The sequence below is a fragment of the Sander lucioperca genome, chromosome 19, assembly GCF_008315115.2.
Source record: "Sander lucioperca isolate FBNREF2018 chromosome 19, SLUC_FBN_1.2, whole genome shotgun sequence".
NCBI classification, from domain to species: domain Eukaryota; kingdom Metazoa; phylum Chordata; class Actinopteri; order Perciformes; family Percidae; genus Sander; species Sander lucioperca.
This window is the reverse complement of record NC_050191.1, coordinates 12765439-12780460: the sequence shown is the minus strand read 5'-3', so window position 1 is coordinate 12780460 and position 15022 is coordinate 12765439.

Sequence of the window (15022 nt, the reverse complement as noted above, 5' to 3'; positions counted from 1 at the left end):
CCCTTTTTTAAAGGGTATCCACAAGTTTTCAGAACGGGCGAGTTTGTCTCACATCCAGGGTGACGTTTTTCTGCCAGCTCTGTGTTATACCGTCAGTATACACTCATCACTTAGCTGCAGACAGCATGTGGGTTTACCTCAGTTTGTTGGGCTAGCCGTAGACGTGTTAAATATGAAATATTTAACATTTCAGTGTGAACACATTTTGAAAAGACATGGACTGTTGTTTTTAAGTATTTTATCATAAGCATTTTTGTAACCACTTCATGTGATGGGCTTAAGGTGGAGAAGAATAGGATTGTACTTCGCACAAGGAGTGCCTATCTCTGTTTTGTTTGTTTGACCCTATTACCAAATAGATATTTTCCTCTTTTTGGGCTCCATGGTAATGGCCTTTGTCAACCATTTTTACAGCCTCAGATAATCAGAAGTTGTGTGGTTTGGAGATGAATCCCCTTCTTGTTGCAAACTATATTTGTAATTTAGAGCGGCATTGCTAACAGTTAACATGAAATCAGTAGATTTTATACTAACGGTGACATCGCATAGACGTAATGAAGATGAATATTGTTAAAAGTACTTTTGAAAAAACTAACGCATGAGATCAAAGATTGATTTTGCATAATGGCTGCAGTATTACTGTTAACACTCAGCTGAGAGAATCACTATGTTGCAGTTGGCCTACATATGGAACTGAAAGCTTGTTTATGCCAGTTATGAACAAAATACACAACCACAGTAAAACATAGTGATATTATTGTTGTTAGTAGCTTTATATTTTCTTCCAATCAATGTAACTACTGATTGATCTCTTGTTTATTGGCCTGTTCAGTATTCAACACAGCCAAGAAAACCCTCTCATACAAGAGAATAACCTAATAATAATGAAATGGTTATCATAGCGGTTTGTCAAGGCTGCATGTAGGATAACAAATTGGTAGAATCATGTTATTAATATTCCCACTTGTCTTAAGTTTTGAATCATGCAAACACTAGACAACACAAGCAATGAGTCAGGGATAATTCAGGATTTTGTGGTCTACTGTTTATTTAGTTTTGCCAAACAATAGAGAGTCAAGGTCACAAGATCACATCCAGGCTAGCCTCTGTTCCTTGAGCTTCTGTAAAGCCAGACATACTGTATACTTGCTGTTAAACCGCAGTGCGTTAATTTTATGAGTCAACGGAGTGAACAGACCCAGGATACGCAAGGCAGCCACCATGCGTTCGCGTTGTCTATATCGTTTCATTTCCGGGATTGTTCAGGTGCCACCGGTAATTCTGCCGGATATCCCTCATTTTCGGCCGGATGTCCCTCATCTGCTTTCTTTGTGTTGGCATTCTAAACTCCGTCGATTTATAAGGACTATGGTTAACTGCTCCTCAGATCTCTGCAGGGTAAATCGAAACAGCTAGCTAGACTGTCGAATCTGAGTTTTCTGTTGAACGACTCAAAGAACTTTTGAACGTACACGTTCCACCAAAACAAGTTCCTTCCCGAGGCTATTTTGCAGAGGCACTGTCATTGTGTCTGGCTCTTAGCGCTGCCCAAGACGATTATGATTGGTTTAAGGAAATGCCAATAAACCAGAGCACGTTTTTCTCTAATCCCGAAATGTTGTGTGGACTAGCTAGACCCTCTAATGGAGCGCTGTGAAAGAAGGTCTGGCAATACAAGACTAGCGTACGAGTAGTTAAAAGTTAAAAGAGGCTTCATTCAGTGCAATCTCTTATTTAGTGTTCCTTTCATAGGAACACTAAACTTGGCAATGTGACTTTAACAAAGTTTAACGATTACTTTAAGCATAGTAAAAACTACAGCTCTCATAGGAAAAACTACAAGCGTGGCAGCATGGGTATTTTCATCGTCATCGTAACTTGATTTCGTCCATATATATAAAACTCACTATTATAGTTACTACTAATTATACTACTATATAATTTTTTCTACTTTCCAGTTGTAATCTCTGCTGTCTAAAATGAGCTGAGCTGGTCGCGAACCCTTGACTCGCGCATGGACTCGTCTTTTGATGCTAGCCTGCGAATGTCCAGGGTTTATGTGAAATTGTCTTAGCTAAAGGCCGCTAAAAGATATACACAGATTGGAATAAAGAACGATATTAGATAGTTTTTCAAAAACTACCGTCCTTATCTAAACATATGAAGTGAGCCACACAACATACTGTTGAGAAAGGCTCTGTTCCAAGGCTGTATTTTTAGTAATTAGAAAAGTTACAAATGTCATTGGGATTTTAAATGAGGTTCTCTTACCTCTGGAACAGAAATGGAAATTTCTGGTTTCACATCGACACAAAAAGGATATTTAAAATTGGGCTGGATTTGTTGCTATCCAGTGAAAACCATGTATCTCCAAATGTTAAATGAATACTTCAACATGTTAGGAAACGCTTACTTGCTTTCTGGTGGAGAGTTAGATGAGATGATCGATACCGGTCTCACTTTGTCCGTTTAAATATATGGCTACAGCGAGCAGCTGGTTATCTTATCTTATCTTATCTTAGAACAAAGACTGTAAGCAAAGGGGAACAGCTAGCTTTGCTTTGTCTGAAGTTTTAAAAATAGTGAACATGTTAGCAAACTAGTGAATGTAACATTTTAATTAGTGAAAATGTTATATTTTGTTTAATTAGTGAGCTTTTGAGGTGTTAGTAGGCAAACTTACCCTTGGCTTGCACAGAGCCAAGCTAGCTGTTTCCCCTGCTTCCAATCTTTTTGCTAAGCTAACCAGCTGCTGGAATAGTATACAAGTACAGTATATTTTCCAAAATCTCAAATTTTTGCTTTAATCTCTGTGGCACTGTATTTTTTAGATAATCCAGTTCAATTTAAAAAAGGGTTTCATTGGCCTTTTCTTAAACCTTACAGGAACATTTAAACATTCAGTTTATCTTAAAAATTTGAACTCACTTAATTTGAGGTTTTAATTTGACTTAATCGTAATGAAATTATAATAATATCAACTAATATAATATGATTGAAGGAACAATTGTGTTAGCAGCATCTACATTTTGAAATGCTTAAGGGACGATAAATGGCTAAAATGAAACCATGCACTCATGGTCCAAAGACTACTCCAAACCCCAAGATGGATATAAAAATCACATTTAGGCCTATAAAACGTAGACAAAAAACCTGAATTATCCATTACAATGTATCAACAGCCTCTGGAGACAGACAGGATGTAATATGCCATGATGCCAGACAGGAACACCTCAGCAGCCAGTCTCAGTGCTCCCTCATGTGGTTGTTAAGTAGGTTTGTTGCCTTTGTCAGCTGCTCTGTGCTTTGCCTTGTCTGGAGAAACAATGTATTCTAGGGGATGATCATTTTTGATGTTTATTTTTACTGAACTGTATTATGTCTGATGTTGTGTTTATGTACATGAAATCATACTGGAACATCAGACCTCGAAAGGACCTATACATCCAAACAGTTTAAAATGCAGATACCTCCTTGTATTGACTAATAACCTCACATTTCTCACGTTTGTTAATGTTTTTACTTTCTGCATCGTGGCCAGAGGGTGTCTTCTGGGCTCTCCTTCCCTGGAGTATGTCTAGAGCCGAGCACTGATTGCTTTTGAATGGGGAAAAATGTTCTTCTATGTGCATATCACTCATTATTTTAGCCCCAATGTAAGTGTACTGCCTTTTTATTTCTGTGAATCTTGGATTGGGTTTTTAAATATGTCTTAAATGTTTTACTTGATTGGAAAATAAACCTATCATATTGGCATTAAAGTATGTATAATTTCCCACTAGACATTGAAGTGGTTTAATGCTTGCTCGGATATTCTTTTCTATGTAATTAAGATTGTAAAATTCACACATACACAATTGCACACACACTTTTCTATTACCAAAGGTATGTTTTACAGTTAAAGGGGAATTCCATCAATTGGACACATCAAGAACAGTTTAATAATAATAATAATAATTATGGAAGTAATACTGAAAATAGACTTGATGAAGCTTCTCCTGAACTACAAAGTAACTAGTAAAAATAATGTAAGTGATTATCTGAGCTTGGAGACTACAAATAAAAAAAAAAACATCTTATACTACAAACCCAAGGTTTAGAGTTTAAGCCATGGGTATTTACCATAATGGGGAGCTCTAACGAAAGATGCTGCAGAGCAGTTGGGTTATGGTAAGTGTAATATAAAAGGTCATGGTATAGTCCGTCATGAAAAAAAAGTTATGCTATGGTATGTCATAAAAAGTCACAGTATAGTATATCATTAAAAAGTCTTATTACATGGCTTCATTCAAGGCTAATTCAAGACCTGTTCGCTTTGTGTCGGGGTCCTGATCACCCTGTCGGGGTTGTATTCGCTATAACAACCGCCTCGCTCTACATTATCCCTTACATAGTATAGTGTGTCATATGTGAAAAAAGTAATAGTATATGTCATAAAAACTGATAAAAAGTCATAGTATACAAAAGTCACAAAAGTTATAGTATAGTATGTCATAAACATGTATAGTCTATCATAACAAGTCTTGTATGTCATAAAAATGTAAAAAAGTAATAGAATGTCATTAAAAAGTAGTAGTATAGTATGTAATAAAAAAGTCATAAAGTAATAAAATAAGTAATAGTATAATATTTACATAAAAAATCATAGTATTGTATGTCATAAAAGTTATAGTATGTCATAGTACAGTATGTCATAAAAAGTTATAGTCTATCATAACAAGTCTTGTATGTCATACAAAAGTCATAAAAAGTCATAACAAAGTAATAAAAAGTAATAGTATAATGTTTACATAAAAAGTCATAGTATAGTATGTCATACAAATGTAAAAAAGTAATAGTATAGTATGTCATAAAAAGTCATAATATAGTATGTCAAAAAATGTCATAGTATAGTATGTCATAAAAAGTCATAAAAAGTCACAAGAAAGTAATAAAATGTCATAGTATTGTTAGTCATAAAAAGTCATAGTATAGTATGTCGAAAAAAGTGAAAAAAAGTCATAGTATAGCATGTCGAAAGAAGGCATAGTATACTATGTTGAAAAAAGTGATAAAAAAGTCAAATAGTATGTCGATAAAAGTCATAGAGTAGTACATCTATAAAAGTGATAAAAAAGTTATAATATGTTGACAAAAATTATAAAAAGTCGTAGAATAGCATGTCGAAAAAAGTCATACTATAGAATGTTGAAAAAAGTGATAAAAAAGTCATAGCATAGCATGTCGAAAAAACTGATAAAGTCATAGTATAGCATGTCGTAAAAAAGTCATAGCATAGTAAGTCAAAAGAGTCATACAAAGTCACATAATAGTATATTAAAAAAGTAATTGTATAGTATGTTGAAAAAAGTGAAAAATGTCATAGTTTAAAATGTCAAAAAAGTCGTAGTATAGCATGTTAAAAAAAGTCATGTTATAGTATAGCATGTTGAAAAAAGTGATGAAAAAGTCATAGTATAGTACAGGGGTGGCCAACCAGTTCAGCATAAAGAGCCACAAAAAAACCCGCACCATAGCAAAAAGCCACACAACACATGCACGTCCACACTACAACAGCAACAGTGACTTCCAGATCTGATGACAGTCATAATACATAGCAGTTTTCATAGTTTTTTTTCTTACTTAGACTGACTCAGTGGGAAATCTGACAGTCTTTGTTATCCATAATCCTTTTCAGGTCTTGCTAGAACTCGGTTGTGCCACCCGAAGCGACTCTTTCACTTGTTTGTCACTAGAGGGGCTTTCAAACAATCTGATTCAGCAGTGAAAGGGTTAATGAGGAAGGTGATCTGTGGCAGCTTTTTTTTCCTCGGGTTGCAGAATTTGTCCTCAAAACTCTGCTGCATTATTTTTTATTTTAAAATAATTGGCAAATGTATTGGCAAGTGCATTCCATTTTTTTTGTACTTATCTGAAATGTTTCAAAAAGTAAAAAAAAATAATAATAATAAATCCACTAATAACACAGCCCCCAGCCACACAGTAAGAGCCTCAAAGGAGCAGGCAAAGAGCCGCATATGGCTCAAGAGCCACAGGTTCGCCACCCCTGGTATAGTATGTCTAAAAAAGTGATAAAAAAGTCATAGTGTAATATGTTGAAAAAAGTGATAAAAAAGTCATAGTATAGCATGTCGAAAAAAGTAATAATATAGTATGTAGAAAAAAGTAATAAAAAAGTCATAGTATAGCATGTTGAAAAAAATCATAGTATAGTATGTCATAAAAAAGTCATAGTATAGTATGTTAAAAAAAGTGATAAAAAATCCTAGTATAGCATGTCAAAAAAGTGATAAAAAAGTCATAGTATACTATGTCGAAAAAAGTGATAAAAAAGTCATAGAATAGTATGTCAAAAAAAGTGATAAAAAAGTCAATGTATACTATGTCGAAAAAAGTGATAAAAAAGTCATAGAATAGTATGTCGAAGAAAGTGCTAAAAAAGTCATAGTATAGTCTGTCGAAAAAAGTGATAAAAAGTCATCAATCACAAAACAAGTCATGGTATTGTACATTACGTTATAAAAAAGTCATCAAAAGTCATAGTATAGTATCTCTTAAAAAAGTCATAGTATAGTATATCATAAAAAGTCATAGTATAGTTGTTAAGCATATAAACCAGAACAGAACACACAATGCAGACACGGAGGAGTTCCACAATTTATTCACAAAAAACAAGTAAAATGTGCAATAAGTGAATAACTGGTGAACAGGGCATCTGGGCATGGAGTAGTGAATAGTCCGGTGTAGTGAATTGGGGATCCGAGCAAGGACAGTGGTGAACAAAGACGAGGCTGAGCGTGGCAGACGTGCAGGTGAACGTGGCAGGGCTAAAGGGAACTAAAAAAGGCAACAAGCAAAATTCAGTATATATAACATTACTATGTAATAAAAAGTCATAGTATAGTATGTCATAAATATGTCATAGTATAGTATGTAATAAAAACGTCCTATTATAGTATGTTATAAAAAAGTAAATAAAAGTCAAGTGTAGTATGTCATAAAATATCATAGTATAGTATTTTATAAAAATGTAAAAAAGTCATAGTATAGTCAGACGAAAAAAGTGATAAAAAAGTCATAGTATAGTATGTCGGACAACGTGAAAAAGGTCATAGTATAGCATGTCGAAAAAAGTCATAGTATAGTATATTGAAAAAAGTAATTAAAAAGTCAAAGTATAGCATGTCAAAAAACAGTTATAGTATGTTGAAAAAGTGATAAAAAAGTCATAGTATAGTATGTCAAAAAAAGTGATAAAAAAGTCATAGAATAGTATGTCGAAAAAAGTGTTAAAATAGTCATAGTATAGTATGTCGAAAAAAGTGATAAAAAAGTCATAGTATACTATGTCGAAAAAAGTGATTAAAAAGTCAGTGTATAGCATGTCGAAAAAAGTGATAAAAAAGTCATAGTATACTATGTCGAAAAAAGTGCTAAAAAGTCATAGTATAGTATGTCGAAAAAAGTGCTAAAAAAGTCAATGTATACTATGTCGAAAAAAAGTGATTAAAAAAGTCATAGTATAGTATGTCAAAAAAAGTGATAAAAAAGTCATAGAATATTATGTCGAAAAAAGTGATAAAAAAGTCAGTGTATAGTATGTCGAAAAAAGTGATCAAAAAGTCATAGTATAGTATATCAAAAAAAGTGATGAAAAAGTCATAGTATAGTATGTCGGACAACGTGAAAAAAGGTCATAGTATACTATGTTGAAAAAAGTGATAAAAAAGTCAGTGTATAACATGTTGAAAGAAGTGATAAAAAAGTCATAGTATAGTATGTCGAAAAAAGTGATAAAAAAAGCCATAGTATAGCATGTAAAAAAAAAGTCATAGTGTCACGCCCAGTGACAGTCTGGTATGTGTGTGAATGTGTTTTGTTTTATTTCTTCAGTTTGTTATGCCTGCAGTGTGGTTAGTGTGTTGTTGTTTTCTGTTTGTCACCCTCACTCTCCACAGTGTGTGGACACGCCCCTCCTGATGTTCTCTCCCCGCACCTGACACCAGTTACTCGTCAGCGCACCTGCAACTCATCTTCTCATCATCCACCTATAAAGACCAGTCTGACTTTCCTCTCCCTGCAGGATTGTTAGCTTACCACCAGTATGCATTTCCTCCAGCCTACACTCAGTATTTCAAGTCTAGTTTTTGTTGTGAATCTGATCTGTCTGTTCTGTGCTCCTAGAGTTACTCACCTTCAAGAATCTTCTGCCAGCTCAGCCTTCCCTCTGACCCAGCACCACCTCTGCCAACCCGGCTTTCTCCAGAACCAGTACCTCCACTGCCTGCTCAGCCATCACCGGACCCACCTCCTCAACTGCCAGCCCCAGCCTGCTTCGGACTCAGCACCCCACTGCCAACTCACTCTCACTGTCAAATAAACAGCTTCTTTTGCACTAAACTCCTGTTCTGCGTCTGAGTTGTGTCCCTTACCGTGACACATAGTATTGTATGTTGAAAAAAGTGATGATAAAGTCATAGTATAGCAGGTCGAAAAATGTCATAGTATAGTATGTCATAAAAAAGACACAAGACAGTCATAGTATAGCATGTCATAAAAATGTATAAAAAAGCGAAAGTACAGTATGTTAAAGTCATAGTATAGTATGTCATAAAAAAAATCGCAAAAGTCATGGTATTGTACAGTACGTCATTAAAAAGTCATCAAAAGTCATAGTATTGTATGTCATAAAAATTTAAACAAAAGTCATACTATAGTATTTTTTTTAAAAAAAGTCATCAAAAGTCATAGTATAGTACGTCATATAAAAGTCATAGTATAGTATCTCTTAAAAAAGTCATAGTATAGTATTTCATAAAAAGTCATAGTATAGTTGTTAAGCATATAAACCAGAACAGAACACACAATGCAGACACGGAGGAGTTTCACAATTTATTCACAAAAAAACAAGTAAAATGTGCAAAAAAGTGAATAACTGGTGAACAGGGCATCTGGGCATGGAGTAGTGAATAGTCCAGGTGTAGTGAATTGGGGATCCGAGCAAGGACAGTGGTGAACAAAGACGAGGTTGAGCGTGGCAGACGTGCAGGTGAACGTGGCAGGGCTAAAGGGAACTAAAAAAAAGGCAACAAGCAAAATTCAGTATATTAAAATAAAATTATATATTATATATAAAAATAGTATGTCTTAAAAAGTGATAAAAAAAGTCATAGTGCAGCATGTCGAAAAAAGTCATATTATGGTATGTCGAAAAAAGGGTGATAAAAAAGTCATAGTACAGCATGTTGAAAAAAGTCATAGCATAGCATGTCGAAAAAAGTCATAGTATACTATGTTGAAAAAAGTCATCGTGTGGTATGTCGATTAAAGTGATAAAAAGTCAAACTATAATATGTTGAAAAAATGATAAAAAGTCATATTGTAGCATGTGAAAAAAGTCATAGTATAGTATATTGAAAAGGTGATAAAAGCCAACGTATAGCATGTCGAAAAAAGTCATAGTATAGCATTTCGAAAAAAGTGATAAAAAAGTCATAGTATAGCATGTCGAAAACAGTCATATAATAGTATGTTGAAAAAATGTAAATAAGTAGTATAGCATGTCTTTAAAAAGTCATAAAAGGTCATAGTGTAGTACGTCATGAAAAAGTAATTAAAAGTCACAGTATAGTATATGTTAAGCATATAAACCAGAACAGAACACACAATGCAGACACAGGGAGGAGTTCCACAATTTATTCACAATAAGCCGATGTCCAGGTGTAGTGAATTGGGGATCCGAGCGAGGACAGTGGTGAACAAAGACGAGGCTGAGCGTGGCAGACGTGCAGGTGAACGTGGCAGGGCTAAAGGGAACTAAAAAAAAGGCAACAAGCAAAATTCTGTATATATAACATTAGTATGTCATAAAAATTAAAATTAAAGTCATAGTATGTGTTATAAAAATGTAAATAAAAGTCATAGTCTATCATAAAAAGTCATATTATAGTATATCATGAAAAAGTAAATAAAAGTCATAGTTTAGTATGTCATAAAAAGTCATAAAAAAGTCATTTCTTAAAATATCATAGTATACTATGCCATAAAAATCTAAAAAAGTCATAGTTTATGTGTTATAAAAATGTAAACAAAAGTCATAGTATAGTATGTCATAAAAATGTAAAAAAAGACATAGTATAGTATGTCATTAAAAAGTCATAAAAATACATACAGTAGTATAGAATGTCATTAAAAAGTCACAAAACATCATAGTATAGTATGCCATAAAAATCTAAACAAAAATCGTAGTATAGTATTTACGTGGCAGGGCTAAAGGGAACTAAATAAAGGCAACAAGCAAAATTCAGTATATATAACATTAGTATGTCATAAAAATTAAAGTAAAAGTAGTATAGAATGTAAAAATATAAATAAAAGTCATAAAAAACTCATAAAAAAGTCATAGTATAGCATGTCTTAAAATATCATAGTATAGTATGTCATAACAATCTAAAAAAGTCATAGTATAGTGTGTTATAAAAATGTAAACAAAAGTCATAGTATAGTATGTCATGAAATGTAAAAAAAAAAGTCATAGTATAATATGTCATAAAAAGTCATCAAAAGTCATAGTATTGTATGTCATAAAAAGTTCATAAAAAGTCATAGTATAGTATGTCATAAAAATGTAAAAAAAAGTCATAGTATATGTCATCAAAAGTCATCAAAAGTCGTAGTATAGTATGTCATAAAAATGTAAAAAAAAGACATAGTATAGTATGTCATTAAAAAGTCATAAAAAGACATACAGTAGTACAGAATGTCATTAAAAAGTCACAAAATATCATAGTATAGTATACCATAAAAATCTAAACAAAAATCGTAGTATAGTATTTTTTTTAAAAGTCATAGTGTAGTATGTCATAAAAAAGTCAGAAAAAGTCATAGTATAGTATGTCATAAAAAAGTTATAGTATAGTTGCATATAAACCAGAACAGAACACACAATGCAGACACAGTTCCACTGTTCCACAAAAAAACAAGTAAAATGTGCAAAAAGGTGAATAACTGGTGAACAGGGCGTCTGGGCATGGAGCCGGTGTCCAGGTGTAGTGAATTGGGGATCCGAGCGAGGACAGTGGTGAACAAAGACGAGGCTGAGTGTGGCAGACGTGCAGGTGAACGTGGCAGGGCTAAAGGGAACTAAAAAAAGGCAACAAGCAAAATTCAGTATGTATAACATTAGTATGTCATAAAAATTAAAGTAAAAGTAGTATAGAATGTTATAAAAATGTAAATAAAAGTCATAATATAGTATGTCATAAAAAGTCATACTATAGTATGTCATTAAAAAGTCACAAAACGTCATGCAGGTGAACGTGGTAGGGCTAAAGGGTAACAAAAAAAGGGAATTATATAACAGTAATATGTCATAAAAATGTAAATAAAAGTCATAGTATAGAATGTTATAAAAATGTAAATTAAAATCATACTATAGTATGTCATAACAAGTCATAGTATAGTATGTCATAAATATGTCATAGTATAGTATGTAATAAAAAAGTCATAAAAAAGTCATAGTATAGTACGTCTTCAAAAATCATATTATAGTATTATAGTCATTAAAAAGTCACAAAAAAGTTTTTTTTACATTCATGACATACTATATTTTTATAATATTTTTATAAAATACAATAATATTTTTATTTTATAATAATATCATTAAAATATATATTGTATAAAAATTCCGAAAAAGTAATAGTATAGTATGTCATAATAAAGTCATAAAAAGTCATAGTATAGTTTGTCATAAAAGATATAGTATAATATGTCATAAAAAGTAATACTACAGTATGTCATAAAAAAGTTATAAAAAGTCATAAAAGGTCATAGTATAGTATGTAAAGACTTGACAGTTTAGCATGTCATAAAAAAGGTCATAGTATTGTATGCCATACAGGTGGAAAAAAGTCATCATATAGTATGTCACAAAAATGTAAAAGCGTCATTGTATAATATGCCAAAAAAAGTCATAGTATAGTATGTCAATAAAAGTCATAATATAGTACGTCATAAAAATGTGAGAAGTCATACTATTAGTATGTAATTAAAAAGGCATAGTATAGTGTGCCATAAAAGTTATAGTATTGTATGTCATAAAAGGTCGTCATATTGTAAGTCATAAAAATGTAAAAAAGTTATTGTATAATAAGTCATAAAAATGTAAAAAAAAGTCATAATACAGTATGTCATGAAAAAGTCATAAAAACTCTTATTATAGTATGTCATAAAAAGTCTTAATATTTACATCATAACATTATTATAATTCATTATTATGAATGAATTACCTTTTTTATGTATCTTCAGCTGTCTCACAATAGAACAGTAAAATACACCATTCTCAGCACCTGTCACTGAATCTCAAAGGAAGTGATTACAGATTTCAAAGTAAAGGCAAATTGATTCTATCAGTTCCTCTTCTTCTCCACTAGGAGGAAACCTAGTGCTACTGTATCATTGCTTCCTCTCAGGCCAGTGAAGGACACATCCATAGCAGATTAATCACCTCAACACATCTGACTCACCAAAGAAGCTGGTGTTTCTTCACAGCCCTCTCTCTATTCTCCTGCTCCTCTTTAATGGCCCAGTACCTTGCTTTTTATAACCAGCTGTCTCTGTCACAGTATCTCTGCTAAGCACATCCAGGCTTGAGGGGGTCCATTAAATGAACGCTCTTTGTTTACAGTTTCTCTTTGTTACCCACCATCATTTTCCTACACAGCTCCCTTTTTTCATACACAATCTCTGGAGATGACTTTGTCAAGGCCAGCTATTTTTATGGCATTGGATATTGGAGGTATCACAGGGAGGCGGTGATAAGAAGAACACAGGGGAGAAAGGATAGAGAGAACTAAAGGATACATATTGCTGGAAATTGGCTGCAAACAGTGCAGTGTGTGTTTTCAGGATGTCAGAGGCAGTATGGAGGCCGAAGAGAGGAGAGGAGTACATTTCTTCTTAGTCTTTCTCTCTATCGTTCTATTCCTCATTTCTAAACTGCATGTTGACCTTTGTAGTACCGCCTCCAGGCTGTATGCTTTAACCTTTCCAGTGAGATAGAGGGGGCCCCTGCACTGGGAATACAAGATAAATCACAACTGCTGTCTGTTAATGCGACAGACATAAACACATAGTGGCATGCAGGCACCGTTAAAACCTTTGTCCTTTCTCACAAAACCTTCAGCATCCCTAAAAACACACACACATACAGGCATGCAGATGGCTAAGCCTCCATAAAGATGTTCACAGCATCAGCATCACTGTGCTATTACATCGACAAGTGCACCCTGAATTATTCATCCTTCATTAAAATGCACTATAGGTAATGATAGCCAGTGTGTGCCAGAGTGTTTTGGGGTATGCTTTTTCTTGTTGAGTAAAACACGGGGGTCATTAGGAGTCATTTGTGGTCAATTTTGTATGATCAACCATGCTCTAGAGAAAGACAGAAAAAAAAAATCCCATTTACTTTTTGTGCATTGGGAATTCATGTTGAAAGAGATCAAAGGGGAGAGACAAAGATGAGAGAATCGACATCTTCTCGTCTCCATTTGGCTCCCTATGAGAGGAGGAAAATGACTTTAAAGCTGCTGCCTTGATGAAAGAAAAGGGCGTTATGCCAGATGTATTTCTCCAGAGCTGGAATCAACAGTATGAATGACTCAAAGGCAGAGAGAGGGGGAGAGAAAGAACATTTGTTTGAGTGAACCTAATGGAGGATTTTGGTGAGGAAGGAGAGTGCTATTTGACAGCAGTGAACAAAAAAGTGATTCCCCTGTCAGGAGATGTGACTGGTTCAACACTCAGCACTGTTATTTACGGTGTGGACATACAAAAATACAGCAGATGTCATCAGATAGCGAGCTCATTTGCAGTATCAGTCTGGGGGTTTTATCAGAAAGAGTGCCATCAATATGTCTATCGCAAAATTTGGTGTCATATTCATCCACAACCTTGTTTTTTACAGGACAAGTGCAGAATAGGTCATGAAAATGAAATAGCCTCCAAACATCCCATTAGTTTCTCTCACCTCAACCAGCACTGTCATTTTTCTGACAGAGCTGTCAAAGCATCGAGCTAACCATCCTAGTTACACATAAAGCAAATAGAAATAAAAACATTGTCAGTGAAAAGACTCATGGGGTAACGGAGACGCCAGAAGCAGGGTGAATCACTTAGCAAGCTGTGCTCCTCCATTCTGCAGCTGCCACCCACCACAACACATCTGCCACTGGGAAAAAAACCCATCCAGATAGAAAACCACATCCAAAAAAATAGCTACATGACACAAAAGATCACTTCTTCAAATTGAAATTAATTTGTAGCCGAATCGGGGTTTCTCCCACTGGGCACAAATGTGTGACTGCCGAAATCCACATACAGGTGGCAAATGCTGGAGACTGTGCATACAAACACACACGCTCACACACAGATAATGCACTTAGTTCCAGTAAGACAATTAGATTTATTTGTGTGGGCCCAATGGTTCTACCAATACACCCACCTGTGATATCTCTGGGCAGACACATGCCACTGCTGGGCAAGACCCTAATGCGTACCAAATCATCACTTTTTCAACCAACAACGCCTGAACAGCTCAGACAGTTACTACTATTCCCCTTTTATTATATTTCCCCAGGATTTCATATTATACATGCTGAACGCCACAGAAAGGAGTCAAAGCTCATTTCTCGAGCTGAAATGTCTACAGAAGGGGGATCATCTACTGCAAGCTGAATATTGCACCAACAATTGCTACTGGCTTTGTTGATATGAGCCACATGGTAACAAATCATTACATTATTTACATGGACCATGCCTGGAATCAGTGACTTGCTTTAGGGAGGGTGTATCGAATGGTGTTAAATATAGATTTTTTTGCCTTTTTGTTTGAAAGCAACAAGTGCTTTTTTAGTTTGCACATTAACTTTTACCTGAAACACAAGGATTCTATTTAGCAACACTTCATCTATTTTATTTATTTGCTCAGATGATTGAGTTCAAATGAAACCAATTATAGATG